Source organism: Eptatretus burgeri, chromosome 5 (assembly GCF_056783735.1).
Source record: "Eptatretus burgeri isolate ZD-2024b chromosome 5, Ebu_testis_v1, whole genome shotgun sequence".
In the NCBI taxonomy this organism is placed as follows: Eukaryota; Metazoa; Chordata; class Myxini; order Myxiniformes; family Myxinidae; genus Eptatretus; species Eptatretus burgeri.
In genome coordinates, this window is record NC_140965.1 from 81,418,201 (window position 1) to 81,437,129 (window position 18,929).

General features: G+C 46.9%; 1 protein-coding gene across 6 annotated transcripts in view; it reads right to left on the reverse strand.

The window, feature by feature from the left end:
• LOC147026822 (uncharacterized) overlaps nt 1–15,158 on the reverse strand; it is a 56,454-nt gene extending 41,296 nt beyond the window's left edge. For 3 of the 6 annotated variants that reach the window (XM_085882628.1, XM_085882632.1, XM_085882627.1), the window contains exon 1: nt 13,529–13,982. The gene's annotated coding sequence lies outside the window, so the exon portion shown is untranslated. Of the gene's footprint in view, nt 1–13,528; nt 13,983–14,205 lie in introns of those variants that run through there. The other 3 variants (XM_085882633.1, XM_085882629.1, XM_085882631.1) reach the window with 2 other exon arrangements.
• Between the last annotated feature and the right edge of the window lie 3,771 nt (nt 15,159–18,929).

Below are 18,929 nucleotides of genomic sequence, written 5' to 3' on the forward strand. Positions count from 1 at the left end.
TGAACATGGTAGTTGGTACAGGTGCAAGCTCATAGGCAAACACCTCCTTCGCATCAACATCTCTGTCACTGGCTAATAATGCAATGACCCTTGAGTAGATGGCATTCAGGTCATAAACCTTGGTGTCACCAATGTTCACGGATTTGCTGACGACTGACATCGTTTCTACCGTCTTAGAGATGGTACTGTAAAATCCCTCAGGCCATGTGTTCTCAAAGTCTTTTAACATTGCCTCTCCAATCATGATGGCATTTTCAACATTTACAGATGCTGGTGCTAGCTTTCCACTGACAATGTTGACAAGACTTCCTTCAGGATGTTCCTTTGAATCCATAGGATCAGTGCAAGTCTCAAGTTTCTGACGGAGACCAGCCCTGTCTGTGGAATCGGCCAGTATTCTAGCCTTGGACTCCTTGTGATGCCGTTGCAGTCTGGTAGCATCGGTTTCCTCTTCTTCTAATTCCATCATGTCCGACTCAATCTTGCAGCAGATATGGCGGCTCAGTGCCCAGACTTTCAGAGCATTCGACTTCAGGGTTATCTCAATGATTCCACCAGCACTATGACCGCATCTCATGAACGTGGACTCGATGAACTGGTCGCTCCAGATGCCATTCCATATCCCACGAATATGTCTCATCACATGCTGTCCCTTGAGGAATAGATTTTGGACTTGGTCAGGCAGCTTCTCCATGGACCTCAGATAGTACAAACCATATCTGGCATAGTTCACGTGCCTGGCCGCAAAGTAATAGGGCAACATTTTTCTAAATGTTGCCAATTGAAGTAACCAGTCACCCTCTCATTCAGCCCTAATATAGGACATCATCAACAAAACAGGCTTCACCAGTACCTCTACCCACAGTTTTACCATCCTGCTCTCTCTTGCAGTCTGATCCAAGGCCTTCATCAGGTCATCCACATTCTCAAATTGATGATCTGCGAACAAGCTGCGGAGCACCTCCTCGGACAGCATCCGCAGGGCACGTACATTCTGTGGGAACTTTTTGCCACTAAGCATCTTTGGAACCCCGCCAAATACTTCTGAAAGGACATCTGACAGCCCACTATCGGCCATTAGGGAGCCAATAGCCCCAACAAAACTCATCTACGCATGCATGCCTCTGAGACGCAAGAACATACGCTTGAATATTTCTGGTTGATTCCAGGACATCTGGACAGCGACTCTATAGAGCTGTTGGTCACATGTCAAGACGCTAAACTTCTGGCCAGTTTTGAATGTCAGATCTTGGACTCTTTCCATTGCTGTCAACATTGTATCGGGATCAGAAGGCTTCATATCAATCAGCAGTAGGTAGAAGGCTTTTGTCTTGGGTTGTGGAAGATGACCCTGCTTTCTGCTTTCTTTAGTGTTGTAGCCACGGAATTCCGGGCAGCTGTCCTTTGTAAGGATATCCTGTAGGAAGCTATGATCAATCTCTGAAGCTCTCCTAACTGCAATCACTTGTTGTGCAAGTGACTTCAGGGTGGGGACGGCCTTGATAGCATCATGTTTTGGCATGGGTGGCTGTTTTGGTCCTCGGTACCAGTGGATGTCGACGTCATATGGAACCTCCTTGGAATCCTTGGGGATCCTTTTGATTGTTTGACTGGCCTCTCCCTCTGGTGGTGTGTGTGAGTACTGCGCTAAGAGGACTGCAAGTGAGTGGGTGGACTGCCTACCGTTTTGAGAGGATATGTCGGCGTCAAAGTTGTCTGCAATACCCTGAACTAGGCCATCCGCAGCATTTGATATGCCAGCCATCTTCATAGCTGCCACCACTGCTTCAGCAGCTGATTTCTTGAAACGTCTGTACTCAGTATATGAGCAACAGACCCCATATGAATAGAAATTATTGATAAGCTTATTTGACTAACATCTTTCCAGCGAGGCCTACTTGCAAACTGGTCGCTTGGGATTTAACAACACTTGTTACAATTGAACCAATGAGCAACGCTGGAAGTGTACAATCAAGTTTTGGAGAAACCTTTCCTAATAATTTGCGGAGAAAATCACTGTCTCTTTGATAAGGTCCTTATCAATGTCAATGCTGTAGTTGTCTTTGTCATCAATGTTTTTTATCTCTTGAAGGATGCTCTTACTGTCTTTTCCAATCAACGTTTCCGTGTCGTCTTTAGTGTTCACAAGTCTAAGAATGCGTGAGGCACAGCTACGAAATGCAATAATATTAGCAATGCCTGGCAAAGAATGAACCATGAGATGATTGCCAAATAACTCTTGAAGTTTAGACACCAGTGTCCGACGACACAGTTAGACTCCACTGAACTGGGAATAAAAGTCAAACAGTTCTACCGAATTCCACATTTGTGATCTGTCACTTTTTAGCATTTCAACAACTGACAGAAAAGGACAATCTTCATCACTACCTTTTGACTCCTGGCTACTGGCAGCACCTTCCCCAGGAAGTGACCTAAATGACACAAATCTTTGCCGACAGTCCAGATGGTATCGAGCACCTGCTGCATGGAGATCACTCAGTGCCCCCTCAACACGCTGCTGGACAATTTTCGCTACAGCATCATTTCGCTTGATAGAAGTTTCTATGAGGGACTGCTTCTTGTCTCTCTCACGAAAGAGGTATGATTCCCTCCGTCTCGAAGGGGTCAGGTCAGGTATGGGAGCATGTGCCAGAACAGCACGTCACTGCGTCCACTTTCCGCCGGTACTCCAGGGGCCTCCGTCTGGCCATCCCCCAGGCAGATGCCAGGCCCATCCCCATCTCCTTGAGATGATGGTCAACCTGTTGCAACCATGAGGCACGTGGTCGACCCACTGGCCTCCTCCACTCATGAGACTCCCTCGCTGAGAGAATCTGGTGAGCAGGATCAGAGTCAGGAAAACGAGCCACATGTCCATACAGCCGCAACTGACGCTCACGGACTATGCAGGTAACAAATCTCATCCGAGTCTCTCTCAGCAACCGCTCGTTGGACACAAAATCCGACCAGCGATAGCCAAGGATTCTCCGAAGAGACCTGGTACCAAAGGAATTAAGTCTCCGTCTCAGATCCTTGGTCAGAGTCCAAGTCTCGCACCCATAGAGCAAGACTGGAAGTACCAAGGACCTGAAGACTCGGACTTTCGTCCTCCCGCACAGGTACCGGCAGCGCCACACCCCATGATCCAGTGAATCCATGACTCCCCAGGCCCGACCCAGACGTCTATTGACCTCTGACTCGCAGCCAGCAGAGACATGAATATCACTGCCAAGGTAAGTGAATCTCTCCACGACCTCAACATCCTCACCACAAACAGACACAGACAGGACAGCAGCATCCAAGATGTCACCGAAAGCCTGGATCTTAGTTTTGACCCAAGAAACCCGTAATCCCAACGGCTCCGACTCCTCATTCAGCACCTCGAGGGCCCCCAAGAGGATGTCTAAAGTCACCGCAAAGATGACTGCATCATCTGCAAAGTCAAGGTCCGAGATCTTGACATTCCCAAATGACGCACCGCAACTTGATCTCTCCGACATCCTCCCTAAAATCCAGTCCATACAAGTGCTGAAAAGTGTGGGGGCAAGTACACATCCCTGACGAACTCCAGTAACAACTGGAAATAAGTCAGAGATGGAACCACCACACTTCACAGCACTCTCAGTACCAGAGTAGAGTTCAGACATCAGATCGATCAGTTTTGGTGGCACCCCACGAAGACCAAGAATCCTCCAGAGGACATCCCGATTCACTGAATCGAACGCTTTACAGAGATCAACATAGGCTGCAAGCAGCCCCTGCCGAAACTCTCGTCTGCGTTCGGTGAGGACACGGAGTGCAAGGATACGGTCAATCGTTGACCTCTTTGGTGTAAAGCCTGACTGCTCTGGACGCTGGTGCTCAAGCAGATGGTGGCGAACCCTATCGAGAATTATCCGAGCAAAGACCTTGCCCGGCACTGAGAGCAGCGTCACCCCTCGGTAGTTGTTGCAGTCTTGGCGATCACCCTTCCCTTTCCAGAGAGGGACAACAAGGCCCCTCTTCCAGTCAGTTGGGATGATGCCTGTGTTCCAGGCAGAGCACAAAACTGCATGCAACGACACGAGTGCAGCATTTCCACCAGCCTTGAGAAGTTCGGCATGGATGCCACAGATCCCTGGAGCTTTGCCCCGTTTCAACTGGTTCACCGCAGCCCGTGTTTCCACAAGCGTAGGTGGACCACAGTTGATTCGAGGGTCAGCAACAGGGATTGTAACACCCTTGACGTCCAACACGACAGTTGGGGGATCAGCCTGGTACAACCGCTCAAAGTAACCAGCCCAGCGGGCCTTCACTTCAGACTCCTCTGTCAAGAGCCTACCACTCTCTGCTCGAACTGTAGTGCTCCGAGGGATGGGCTTGGATGAACGTAATGCGCGAATTTCCCTGTAAGCGGGACGAGAATCACCTGTCCACAAGTGATGCTCTACCCCTTCACAGATTCCTCGCACATAGGCCTCCTTGTCCACCCTCAGTGCACGTACAGTTTTACGCCTCAGCTCCCTGAACAGCTCAGCTCTGCCATTCAGCCTGGCCCTGCGACTCTGGTCAATGGTATCCAGTGTCCCTTGAGAGACAAAATTCTTCTTTGCCCTGCGGTGAGCTCCAAGGCATCCACCGGCAACATCAAGGACGGTGGTCTTGAAGGCGCTCCACAACTCTTCAGGACCCCCCAAAGCACCCAGACCCCCCAAGTGTCCACTCAGCCTGTTCGCAAACTCCTCAGCTACTCTCTCATCCCTGAGCTTGGCAACATCCAACCTCGGCTGGGATGGTACCATTCTCCAGGATTTAAGGTGCAGCTTTAGAGTTGCTACAACAAGCCTGTGGTCAGTATTGAGGAACTGAGCACTCCGGTAGACCCTGCAGTTCTGGATCATCCTCCAACGACCGTCAATGAGGACATGGTCAATCTCCTTTGCCACACCGCCAGCGTTGGAATACCAAGTCCAGCGATGAGCTTGTGGGCGCTGAAACCATGAACCAGCCACCCTAAGTCCATGACTTCTTGCAAAGTCAAGGAACTTAGTGCTATTCTGGTTCATAGTTCCTGACCCATGGGGACCAACACACACCTCATAACCGTCCCTATCAGTTCCAGTCGATGCATTGAAATCCCCCAAGACTAGAAGTGTATCTCGTCTGGGGCACTGATCAACCACAGACTCGAGTGTGGCGTAGAATGCATCCTTCACGGTGAGATCACTCGCCTCAGTCGGAGCATAAACAGAGACCAGGGAAATGACACCTAAGGAGTGACGAATCCTTAATCTCACAATACGCTCGTTGACCGGTGTTACCTCAATTATCATTGGGGTCAGCTTATTGGACACAGCTACAGCAACTCCTTGAGTATGGTAACCATCAGAGCGACCAGACCAATAGTAGGTGTAACCACCCACCATTATCTCGCCGCAATCCGGTCTCCGAACCTCAGAGAGAGCTGCAATCCCGATGTCCAAACGCTTGAGCTCAGATGATAACAGAGACAGGTGATCATCCTCTCTTAGGGATAGGACATTCCAGGTACCCACCCGAAGGGACCGCCTCAGGTTAACCCAAGGAGACCGCCGTCTGGTGGACGACACCTCAGCACCACTCCGACACACTCTCCCGCAATCTGACCCAGGGATGTTACCCCGTGGTTTCCCTCCTATCAAAGATTGGGGGTCCCGAAGGCTTTGCCCCAATCCCGTCATCCGGTGAGCTGCCCTGCGAAGGGAAGCTGCACAGGAGGTACTCCCACGGAGTGGGTTTTCAGATTTTTTTGCGTTTTTGCGTTTTGCGGAATGAAGGGTTTTACGGTGGCCGGAGTGCAAATCCTGCCACCAACCTCCTAATAAGAAGTAACCCAACTGCAGGAGGACGTCCGCAGACACAGTTGGGCACTAGATATGGATGGCCGTTGGCTCACAAGGAGCTCCTCCGCCCTTTGACAGGTTTTGTTTTTAATCCTGCTGGGTGTCCATATCCAAACACCCTCCTCACCAGAAAACCTGGTGGGGGAGACGGTTTAGTCGCCGACAACCCGACCATGGAACAGGTTAGTACAGGTTTACATGGTACCTGGAGCAGGTCACAGATCGAACCTGACCTGACACAAAGGGGGTTTCTTTCGAAGGGGGTTTCTTGTCTTTCTCAATAATACAAGTTTCCCCAAAGAAAAGACAGTGTTTCTTAAAGTTGAAGGTTTCATCATAGTCAGGAGGCCCAATGCAGAATAGTGTACGACCCTGCTGATTCCGTGTTAGAATAGTGCAACAGGTGTAAATTGACTGTCCAGACACACAGAAACGTGAATCAACTTGTTGCCAACTCTGGATATGGATAGTATGGCCGCCATGACAGTTTACAAAATGGTCGCCATTAAATACACTTTTCGTCATATTTCAGCCGCAAATTGACATGAAATTACAAAATTAGGGTCGATTTCCATGTTTTTGAGCATGCCTGAGCTGATGGGAGTATAGAAAAAAACATTGCTCCATCCATTTTCTAAAAATAATATGACTTGTTTTTCACTATATTATTTTTAAAGAAATGTTCAGGCTCGAATTAGAATGTCTGATTATACAAACCACAATCAATGAATTTTACAACTTTGCTATAAAATGAACCTAAACTACATAACTGTGTGTTTTTCTGTTACCCAGGACTAACTGAAAAATGAAAGCCTCAAGATTTCTCACAGGGGGTTCAAGGGATCGAGAAGAAGAAGAGCATGTAGACTGGAATAAATGCTTTATTTGCCAGGACAGTTCAAAAACTAGCAAGTCAACACCACTTCGAAAGACTACAATCGTTGGCGTGAAAACTGTAGCTGAATGTTGCAAAGAAAGAGAGAAATATAATGACGCTATATATGTTGACTCATTCTCAAGAATCAGAAAATATTCTGTACCGGAGCACGTCGAAAAGATTCAATGGCACAAATTCTGCTATAGTGACTTTACTCACGCACAAAAAATAGACAGACTGAAGTCAAGGATTCAGCCACAATCTGTGACTTACGCAGAAGAGATACCCACAACATCAGGTTCCTCAGAGAAATACCATGTCCCAAAGTCACTAAGATCCGCGCACAGCGCTATGGATTGGTCAAAATGCGCTTTCTGCCAGACTGACATTCCTGGAAAAGCTGGTGTCCTGACAAATGTTGAATTTGATCACACATCATCCAGGATGCTTAGTTTGGCCCAATTTGACCCCACCATGCGTCACAGGTTTGCAGGTGTTTCAGACTTGATGGCAGCTGAAGGTACTATCACCTCAAGTGTTATGTTTCTTTTCGCAGAAAGTATAAAAAGGAGAGTGGAGAGAAAAACCAGTCTCCTGAAAGCATCTGTTTCAGAAATGTGATGAACCAGCTTGAGAAAGAGCTGCAGAAGGGACATGTGTTCACCCTGAAAAACATCTGGGAACACTACAGCATGCTGTTATTGAATGATTTTGGAATTGAGGCTGGAGCCTACAAAAGCTACAATTTCAAGGAGAAAGTGGAGGTTCACTTTGGTAGTGACAAGGTGACATTCGTGCAGCCATTGGATGTCACAAAACCCCTCATAGTTGCGTCCTCAACTGTGACAAAGTTTGCCATGAGAACCGCCGTGAATGATTTATCTGAAGAAGGTGAAAGTTCTGAAGAAGATGAATTGGCCCAGTGCAGTCTGCCTCATCATGAGAACGAAATCCTTAGCTGGATCTTCAGAGTGGGCATAAAGATTTACAGTGACGTAAAACACTCTCCAGGGCATAGCATTATCGGTGGACTGAACACAGAAAATGCAGAGCGAATTGTACCTGAAACCCTGTACATGCTTGTAAAGCTTCTTTGTGGTGGTGACAGCACTGACAAGATGGACAATGAAGAAGCGGATGAGACAGATACCAAGAACAAAGTTCTGAGCATCTGCCAAGACATTATTCATGTGGCTTCAGGACACTGATGTCCTCATTCTCCTTGTTGCCTATCAGCCGCATCTCAGTCCCTTTCTCTGGATGAATGCAGGGACACCCAAAAAGCAACACTACATTCCCATTGACTCCATCAATATCCCAGATTCGCAGAGGGAGTCACTTCTGGCATTTCATGCAGTGACAGGTTCAGACAGCACAAGCCAGTTTGCTGGAATTGCGAAGCGCTCTGCATGGGCTGTCTTTCAAAACAACTCCCACCTGTTGAATAACCTAGGCAAAGAGGAAATTCCTGATGAGAGTGTGATTGCAGATGCTGAGTCATTTGTCTGCAGGCTTTATGACCCTCATGGCCAAGATAACTCAATTCAGCGAGTAAGATGTGATCTGTTTCTCAGTCTGACCAAAGCTATTGAGAATCTGCCTCCAACTCGCGATGCTCTGATTCTACACATCAAGCGAGCGCACTACCAGACTTTTGTGTGGAGAAGAGCCTTGGAATCTGAACCACATCTACCTGCACCTGAGAACTGTGGGAACAGGTCGTCAAAGATGGCAACGAGACATTTCAGCCGTGACTCATGACTGCACAGCCTATTACTGCTTACTGTGTAGAACTGACGACATGCAAATGCCGTGGGTCATGCTCAACTCGACGGTGCAAATGTACACGGAATGGACTGCCTTGCACGAAAGCATGTGGATGCAAAGCCCTTTGTAGGAACCCGTTCAGTGTACAAGCCGATCAATAGCTCTGAAAATTGTACTTGGGTGTTCTCACAACACTTTTCTCTTCTGCAAAGCAACGTAATTTTGTGTTAGAAAGAATCTGACAGCTGTTGAAATAACCTTTGACTGACTGTAAACCCATCTCCATCAATAGTGCTAAACATTTTCTTTTTCACATTTGTTGCTCGTATGTGCATTTTCAATTTCGTCTTTAAGTTGTCAATTATGTGAAAAGTTGTGATCCAGTAGAAAAATAAAGCACAAAATAGTGTTCCTCGTGTCAGATTACATAGTATTTCACAATCATGACAAATTTCTGGCTAGTACAATTTGCAGTAAGAAAAAGACTAAATCTGATGGCGGCCATTTTGATTACTGTCATGGCGGCCATAATATTCAGATGCAGACTTGGCAACAAGTGGAACTAGACTTGGTCATGCCTAGACTCTTCAAAAACACCAGTTGCACCATTCTAACATGAAATCAGCAGCGAACCTATTTTCTAGGCTAGCTACAGATTTTGGCTTCTAGACTATCAGAGTATCCTGATAACGAACGCCTCGTGACTTTCTGGGAGACAGGATCAGTCTCTTCATCACAGTGAAGTTTGTGACGCTGGGTGTGACTTTTAGACGTGTAGGAGACACAACTTTTGTGGAATTTCAAGGTGAATTCCTTGTTTTTCTCTAACGCATCTTCGAGCTCAAAGTGCTTTTCATCACCATATATCTTGCTACATCGGATGATGTTGGCTATTCGGACGGCCGTAGCACATGCAAGCTTCTCTTTCTTGTCTTGACAGTTAAACTTCCATTTGAAGTAGCATTCATCAGTATCCGATTCCATGACTGCCAAGGCTGAAAACGAAATGCAAGACTGTCAAGCTCTCATGTACGGCATTTTTCTAACTTATTGCATCAGTACTAACATTGAATTTAGAAATGGAGTGCTTGCCTAATCTAATTAAAACCATTAAAACTGACCTTAAACTGTATCGATGTTTTAACATACATCATTCTAGTGATGCTTTAGTATTTTTACTTACATTAGGTACCTTCAAAAGTCTAAATTCATGGTCTGATGTCTTGGCTGAGCAACAAGACTTAAAACAAATGCATGGTAAACACATGGATTAAAACAGGAAGTAAAACAATTCTGCAATGCCATCTTGATGTACTTTTCAGTAACTAGACTAATTTCTAAGACATGAGTGGCAAAAGAAAGTGGGAAGCCATCATTCTTTTATGGCCAACGTCCATCCCACATGCTACAAAATTGAGCGGAAAAGGGTTAATCTCCCAAATTGTGCCCCTAAAATGATTTTAACATTCTCTACAACATGAATTATTGCAGAATGTAAGTATATTTGAGCTTTTGTTAAGCAAACTTTCTTGAGAAAGTGGAAACTTGAGTCTTTCAGAATTTGGCTGTATTGGATAGAAAAGGGTCAATATCAAGTTCCCCAAGGGATATCATCTGGCACCCCCGATTCATGATAAGCAAGCCCAAGACTACCACAAAAAAGAGAGAGAAAAAAAAAATACTTTATCCGACAAAACCAGGTTCACTAAAATTTGGGGGGTTGGCTCCCGGACAAAGGGTTTGGTGCTTCTTCTTCATCTGCTTGCGGTTTTATCCTGAGGACTGCAAGTGCAAAAGCTTTGATAATGCCGATTTTATTGAAATGCATATTTCAATTGTGTTGTACATATAAAATGTTTGTTTATTTGAGGCAAAGCTACAATTAGTCCCAACTCTCGAATGTGAATAATATCGTGAGATTGAAAGGAAAGCTACAAACCGCCGTCTTGTCCAATACTTTCCTGTGGACATGCATTTGTAACGAGGTGGTCCGGTTTATATCACAAAAAGGATCCAGAATTCTCGTCTCAGTTGTAGTTGGACAGTTAAACGTATGTTTAAGGATGAAATTAACAGGACAAACTACAGAATGGTCGTTCTCCATCATGCTCTTCGCCATTGTTATGACTCTGCTCTTGGGTAGAGGGCTCGGGGTACGCCTTTTGCTCCAGAGGTCTTGATTGACATGCTCGGGAGACAAATACGTACCCAGTGTGCGGTCACGCTGCATAAGCAGTCAGATATGACCAAGCGACGTTAACATCCTAATGCTGATGCCAATTCAAACACCCCACTCTTCAACCTACAGTATTGTATGCAAATCCAACAATGTGAAATTCAAAACAGAGGAATAAAGGCAAATGTTTTACTCAGGATAAAGAAACACAGGGTACACCACCAAGCAATGGATAAATCATGTTACTAAAAAAAAAAAAGAAGAATATAATAAAATATGTGAAATGGTAACAATTAAGGAATTAAAGGACAGACAGAAACGAAGCCAATATGGACAAGACAATTCAACAGCCCAATTATCACGAGCTAATCCCAAAGGGTGTGAAGCAAAATAACAAAGGAATATTTACAAAATATATAAAGAAAATAATGTGTAAAGGAGAAAGGTGGTTGGGTGGAGGGAGGAGGAGAAAGGTGGTTGGGTGGGAGGGGGGAGGAGGAGAAAGGTGGTTGGGTGGGAGGGGAGGAGGAGAAAGGTGGTTGGGTGGGGGAGGAGGAGAAAGGTGGTTGGGTGGGGGGAGGAGGAGAAAGGTGGTTGGGTGGGGGGAGGAGGAGAAAGGTGGTTGGGTGGGGGGGGGAGGAGGAGAAAGGTGATTGGGTGGGGGGAGGAGGAGAAAGGTGATTGGGTGGGGGGAGGAGGAGAAAGGTGGTTAGGTGGGGAGGGAGGAGGAGAAAGGTGATTCGGTGGTTGGGGGGGAGGAGAAAGGTGGTTGGGAGGGGAGGAGAAAGGTGGTTGGGAGGGGAGGAGAAAGGTGGTTGGGAGGGGAGGAGAAAGGTGGTTGGGAGGGGAGGAGAAAGGTGGTTGGGAGGGGAGGAGAAAGGTGGTTGGGAGGGGAGGAGAAAGGTGGTTGGGAGGGGAGGAGAAAGGTGGTTGGGAGGGAGGAGAAAGGTGGTTGGGAGGGGAGGAGAAAGGTGGTTGGGAGGGGAGGAGAAAGGTGGTTGGGGGGAGGAGAAAGGTGGTTGGGGGGGAGGAGAAAGGTGGTTGGGTGGGGAGGAGAAAGGTGGTTGGGTGGGGAGGAGAAAGGTGGTTGGGTGGGGAGGAGAAAGGTGGTTGGGTGGGGAGGAGAAAGGTGGTTGGGTGGGGAGGAGAAAGGTGGTTGGGTGGGGAGGAGAAAGGTGGTTGGGTGGGGAGGAGAAAGGTGGTTGGGTGGGGAGGAGAAAGGTGGTTGGGTGGGGAGGAGAAAGGTGGTTGGGTGGGGAGGAGAAAAGGTGGTTGGGTGGGGAGGAGAAAGGTGGTTGGGTGGGGAGGAGAAAGGTGGTTGGGTGGGGAGGAGAAAGGTGGTTGGGTGGGGAGGAGAAAGGTGGTTGGGTGGGGAGGAGAAAGGTGGTTGGGTGGGGAGGAGAAAGGTGGTTGGGAGGGGAGGAGAAAGGTGGTTGGGAGGGGAGGAGAAAGGTGGTTGGGAGGGGAGGAGAAAAGGTGGTTGGGAGGGGAGGAGAAAGGTGGTTGGGAGGGGAGGAGAAAGGTGGTTGGGAGGGGAGGAGAAAGGTGGTTGGGGGGAGGAGAAAGGTGGTTGGGGGGGAGGAGAAAGGTGGTTGGGGGGAGGAGAAAGGTGGTTGGGTGGGGAGGAGAAAGGTGGTTGGGTGGGGAGGAGAAAGGTGGTTGGGGGGGGAGGGGAAAGGTGGTTGGGTGGGGAGGAGAAAGGTGGATGGGTGGGGAGAGGAAAGGTGGTTGGGTGGGGAGGAGAAAGGTGGTTGGGAGGGGAGGAGAAAGTTGGTTGGGTGGGGAGGAGAAAGGTGGTTGGGTGGGGAGGAGAAAGGTGGTTGGGTGGGGAGGAGAAAGGTGGTTGGGTGGGGAGGAGAAAGGTGGTTGGGTGGGGAGGAGAAAGGTGGTTGGGTGGGGAGGAGAAAGGTGGTTGGGTGGGGAGGAGAAAGGTGGTTGGGTGGGGAGGAGAAAGGTGGTTGGGTGGGGAGGAGAAAGGTGGTTGGGTGGGGAGGAGAAAGGTGGTTGGGTGGGGAGGAGAAAAGGTGGTTGGGTGGGGAGGAGAAAGGTGGTTGGGTGGGGAGGAGAAAGGTGGTTGGGTGGGGAGGAGAAAGGTGGTTGGGTGGGGAGGAGAAAGGTGGTTGGGGGGAGGAGAAAGGTGGTTGGGGGAGGAGAAAGGTGGTTGGGGGGAGGAGAAAGGTGGTTGGGGGGAGGAGAGAAAGGTGGTTGGGGGGAGGAGAAAGGTGGTTGGGGGGAGGAGAAAGGTGGTTGGGGGGAGGAGAAAGGTGGTTGGGGGGAAGAGAAAGGTGGTTGGGGGGGAGGAGAAAGGTGGTTGGGGGGAGGAGAAAGGTGGTTGGGGGGGAGGAGAAAGGTGGTTGGGGGGAGGAGAAAGGTGGTTGGGGGGAGGAGAAAGGTGGTTGGGGGGAGGAGAAAGGTGGTTGGGGGGAGGAGAAAGGTGGTTGGGGGGAGGAGAAAGGTGGTTGGGGGGAGGAGAAAGGTGGTTGGGGGGAGGAGAAAGGTGGTTGGGGGGAGGAGAAAGGTGGTTGGGGGAGGAGAAAGGTGGTTGGGGGGAGGAGAAAGGTGGTTGGGGGGAGGAGAAAGGTGGTTGGGGGGAGGAGAAAGGTGGTTGGGGGGAGGAGAAAGGTGGTTGGGGGGAGGAGAAAGGTGGTTGGGGGGAGGAGAAAGGTGGTTGGGGGGAGGAGAAAGGTGGTTGGGGGGAGGAGAAAGGTGGTTGGGGGGAGGAGAAAGGTGGTTGGGGGGGGAGGAGAAAGGTGGTTGGGGGGGGAGGAGAAAGGTGGTTGGGGGGGGAGAAGAAGAATTCAGGCTTGTTTGAGTTGACGTTCCAGCGGCCTCGCCCCAGCCACAGACCACAAAGATGAAGGCCTCAACACCACCCTTCCCTCTCTGGGGGTGTTCTCAAACTTCGCCAACGACCGAACTGGAGCAACTCGAGCAACTCCTGCAACACCTTGAAGCCACACGTTGCTTCAGGTCGGCTCAAGCGACACTCAGGAGGAAACTCTTCCGCTCCCTCTACGATGCCTCAACGTGCCCCAGTGAGGCTCTCCTCTGCCTCAGTGTCCTCAACACAGACGGTGCCTCCAACAGGCAGCCTTCGGGGGGGGGGGGGATCACTCCAATCCTCAAGGAGGTCTTGCAGGCCAGGTATCTCGTCACAAGCCAGACCGCGCGTCCTCTGTCCGTTCCCACCTTTTTCTCTCACCCTCTCGTCAGCCATTTTAGCCGCCGCACCCCTCACGCTTTCATTTGTTCATCACCACTGGTTTTTTTTTTTGTTGTTGTTTTTTACTTTTCTCACCCCAAAAAACAAAAGTCTACACAGTTTCTTCGCATGAGGCCTCGAAGGGGGAATACAAGGGAGAAGGGGAGGGAAGGTCCCGCAGCAGAAAGATCAAAACAAAACAAGAAAAAAAAGAAGGAAGAAAGAAACCCATCTTGAGAACCACAGCGACCACGGTAAAACCAATGCAATACACCCCGTGAACGGAACACTAAAGATCGTAAAGCAGAGCAAGATAGCTCACCCGAAACAGTGAAGTATCCAATGGACGCCCTTGGCGGCCATTTTAGCAGGCAGAGCGAGTTTGCGCTCGTCAACAACCCGGAGGCTGTTCACAACACCGGTAAAATCGGCAACTGTAAAATGAAAGACAATTATTGTTTCTGTTAAGAAGTCTCCAGGTGTCAATATTCTGTTATCTTGAAGTAAATATCCCATGATAATTTATGTTTTCAACTTTTCCTGACAAGAAATTATTACCACCAGAATGGCTTGTGAACGCGAGAGTAATAATTGGTTCACGAAAAAAATAAGTGACCACCATATTCGTTATTGTTGTCTGTCTGTCTGTCTGTCTGTCTGTCTGTCTGTCTGTCTGTCTGTCTGTCTGTCTGTCTGTCTGTCTGTCTGTCTGTCTGTCTGTCTGTCTGTCTGTCTGTCTGTCTGTCTGTCTGTCTGTCTGTCTGTCTGTCTGTCCGTCCGTCCGTCCGTCCGTCTGTCCGTCCCGAGCATAGCTCCGTGGGTTTTTATCCGATCCTGATAAAATTTTGGTGGGAGGTTTATATCATGACCTAGTTGTGTTTTCCTGAGAATGGGCGTGGTGCGCCCATTATGGGCGGAGCCACGGCCAAAAAACAAGTGTTTTTAGGGGGTAGCCGATTTCAATTTGCATCTTCTCCTAGGGGGTTTTGTCGAATCTGGCAGGGGTTTTGGTATTTGGTTAGCTCAATGGCGCCTGCATAGCCCCACGGAGCTCGATTTTTCATTTTCCTCCCAAGGTCAAGGTCACAAGGTCACGAACTTAGAAAATTTCGAATTTTGACATAAAAATCAGATGACCGCCCAAACTTTGAGAGCTAGGATGACAATATTTTTTTATGCATAATCTTGAGGTCATTCCCCACCTAAAGTCTTGAAACCATTTTGCTCTATCTCGAACACCTTGCCCGTGGCGCCCCCTTCAAGTTTGATTTTACGCTGATTTCATCAAAGTATGGATAATGCGAGGAGTGCGAAATGCCATATATCCTATATGACATTATATTGTTCCTGGAATGTTCCAGAGGAAGTTTTGCACCAAAGGTCATAATCCTTGACCTTTGACCTTTAAAGGTCACAAAGGTCAAATTTTCAAAGTTGTGGGAATCTAACCGGGTTTTCGACCTTCTTTGACGAACTAACTCCATTAAGCTATAGCACGTATCCTGTTTTCTTATTTTAATGTCCACAACATTGCTTTGTGACCTTTAAAGGTTATACAAAATAAAAAATGACCGTTTTTACAGCCATTTTCCCCTGCTGTGCAGGGGTTGGGCTTTTTCTTGAGGCAATGTTTTTTTTTTATGGCCAGATTCCCTTCCTGACGCCAACCCTGGTCACCTCTTACGACACACAGGGATATGGTACACCTATTCTAACCGGGGCATACACTGGGACCAGTATACTGGTACTCATTTTGCCGACCTCAGAAGGATGACAGGCTGAGTCAAGTCCCTGGTGTTAATTCAGCAGCCAACAGGGCTTGAACTCAGGACCCTGGGATCCCAAGCCACCACCCTAACCACAAAGCCAACATCAGGCTTCTTTAAAGGTTATGCAAAGGTCAAATTTTTAAAGTTGTTGAACGAAACCGGGTTTTCGACATTTTGCAGCTAATAACCTGTCACTCGTACCACATCATGTTGATCATTTTTATAACTTGGTCAAACATTATCACATCCTTGACTTCTGATACAATCGACATCGTCAAATACCGCTCGTGAACCATTGTAGTCTTCAGACATGTAATTTTTATTTTGTTTCTGGTGTTCTTAATTTCTTGCCTGGGGCAGGGTACATTGAGATGCATTCTAATGAATTTGCACTTTTTTAAAGTCAAAGCTTACTGCATATTTCAGTTATGACCATCATCATTTTGTTTAGTACAGCCCATAAATCCATAAACATGGATTTCACTCTACCAGAATCCCTTTAACCCCTTTGAGCTTCATATACATGTACTAATATCCTCCTCTTCTTCTTCTTTCAGCTGCTCCCTTTTAGGGGTCGCCACAGCGGATCATCTGTATGATCCGCATACTGATTTGGCACATGTTTTACGCCGGATGCCCTTCCTGACGCAACCCTGGTCGCCTCTTACGACACAGGGATATGGTACACCTATTTTAACCGGGGTATACACCGGCCCAGTACACTGGTACTCATTTCGCCGACCTCGGAAGGATGACAGGCTGAGTCAACCCCCTGGTGTATTAATTCAGTGGCCCAACGGGGCTTGAACTCAGGACCTTTTGGATCCCAAGCCGCTGCCCTAACCACTGCGCCAACACCAGGCTTATATACATGTACTAATATATCCAGTGTAAATGCTTGGAAGGAGTGATTCCTGTCTCATAATGCTTGCTAGGACAAGTTCTTTCATACTCTGTGATCTGCATGATTTGAACGACAGCCTACATTTATCTATATTTGATCTACATGCAAATGTATGGGTACTACAGTTCTTGTTTAATTAAGATCATTAATCTGATTTAATAATGGTTTCATGATATTTGCATGTAATAACATATATTGCAGAGCTTTATAGAATCTAATGTTCATTCGAACACATGGCTCTGTCGCAAAATGAAGGAAAACAAACAGATCATTCATTTCTGCTGTCATGATGCATTACATACAAGTACATTGTTGGGATAGGAGTTAAAATTGTACAAGACATTCAAAGGTGTATGAACACTGGAATGTTTAAATACATGGACACCTGTGCATCTATTATTTTGATCTAATACCGACTTAATGTAGTACAAATAATTGAAAATAATTTATCTTTTCATTAATTGTCAGGAGATGATGCAATGTTCAGCATGGGTACTGTAAGTTTCATTTCCACCTGTAAAATGTGTGAAAAATCATTGCAGGCAAGCGTTGAAAAGTACATTTGCCAATGACACATAACTTTTGTTTTTTTTTCTAGTGAAGTAAATCCATATGCATGAATGAAGACACTGGAAAATGCAGACTTGTAAAGGAAAAGAAAGAAATACTGTACTTGGAATACAAATGCATTTGTAATATATTGTAAAATTATGGAGTTTAAATAGAAATTCTTCCACATTTACGTGTACAGCAATCATTTTGATATTGTAACAGGTTATTGCATATTGAATGTTTGCTGTTTGCCGTGTGTGTGTGTGTGTGTGTGTGTGTGTGTGTGTGTGTGTGTGTGTGTGTGTGTGTGTGTGTGTGTGTGTGTGTGTGTGTGTGTGTGTGTGTGTGTGTGTAATGCTGTACGGTGTATGGCACTGGGTCTGCTGAAAAGAAGGTCAAACTTTGAAGCAAAGTAGAACAAAACGATTGTTCAATTTGCTCGTCAATGGCAGAAAGCTATCACCCAGTTTCCACCTCAGTTGACTGCCAGGTGCAAGACTCTTACACCATTACATTTATGTTCATAAATTTGACATACCATACATGTAAATGTACCATTTAAAACTACAAATAACACTTAAATTACATCTGAATAGCACTTAGAATCAGGCGCTTTACAATAAATAATACATATACATTTAACCATTTTTGCCACGGCTGAATGCATTGGCGTAAATCGCATTATAAAATGGAGGCATAAAGATGTGTAAGCAAAAAAAAAAAAATAGATGGGGGTGGGGGGGACACTGGGAGGTGAGAAGCAAGAAATAAAGGTCTTCACCAACCATTGATGGGGCATTTGGGAGAACATTCAATACCCATTAAAATGTGTGTGGGTGTGGGGGGGGGGGGTTACCCTTGCCTCCCCTACCTGGATTTCTCCCCATGCTTAAATAGTTACTTTGAAGGATACTTTCTTGGAAGGTGATATTTATCATACAGATTATGTTGCATGACTTATTTTGTTGATGGTATATATATATATATATATATATATATATATATATATATATATATATATATCTCCAGGTAAGAATAATATACTTTCTGCATGTGTCTGGGCTTTGCTTTTTATCCTTTCCTCTCTCAATTTGCCTTTTCTTTTTTTAGCTGTTAGCTTCTCTTCTTCTCTATTTCTCTATCCTAATTTCTCTCTTTCTTCTATCTCATCTCTTCTTATTTTGTGTAATTTCACTTGTGATAAAAAGAAACTGTCTTGTACATGGCTAATGTATCATCGCCTTACTCTCTTTCCCGCCCCTCTCCTGCCTCCTACTCCACGATCGATACAGCGGTCGAACTACAACCAAGAAAGCAGCTTGCTTGCTTGCTAAAATGGCCGCCATTCTGCTCCGTTGTGTACTTCACCGAATCGAACGCGGTTGCTCATGAGTGGGCTATCTTGCTCCGCTTTATGATCTTTGGTAATACCATGCATGGAACATCACACGTGGGTTCCTGTCTCTGTGTGACTTGATTTGTGCTTGTAGTTACTGTAGCGTATCCGAAGGATTGCGAGGTGAAAGGCCAGCCACCACATAAGTCGAAGCTCTGCGTTTATTTCCCAGGGAGGTACACTCTGCGCATGTGTGTGGCGGTAGCTTCACAGAAGATGACAACATTTCCCCCCAAATAAAATTTTGCACAACATTATTCCCCCAACAACACTTTATACAACAGTGCTAGGTACAATCACAAAATCAATCACAAATTCAACCGCTCCGGTGCCTTTAATGTGCGAGCAGAGTGTCGCAAGATGGGTGACTGTTCTTGTGGAACACCGACAGCGGCAGCCTCAAGAGGAGATGGAGAGGAAGGAGG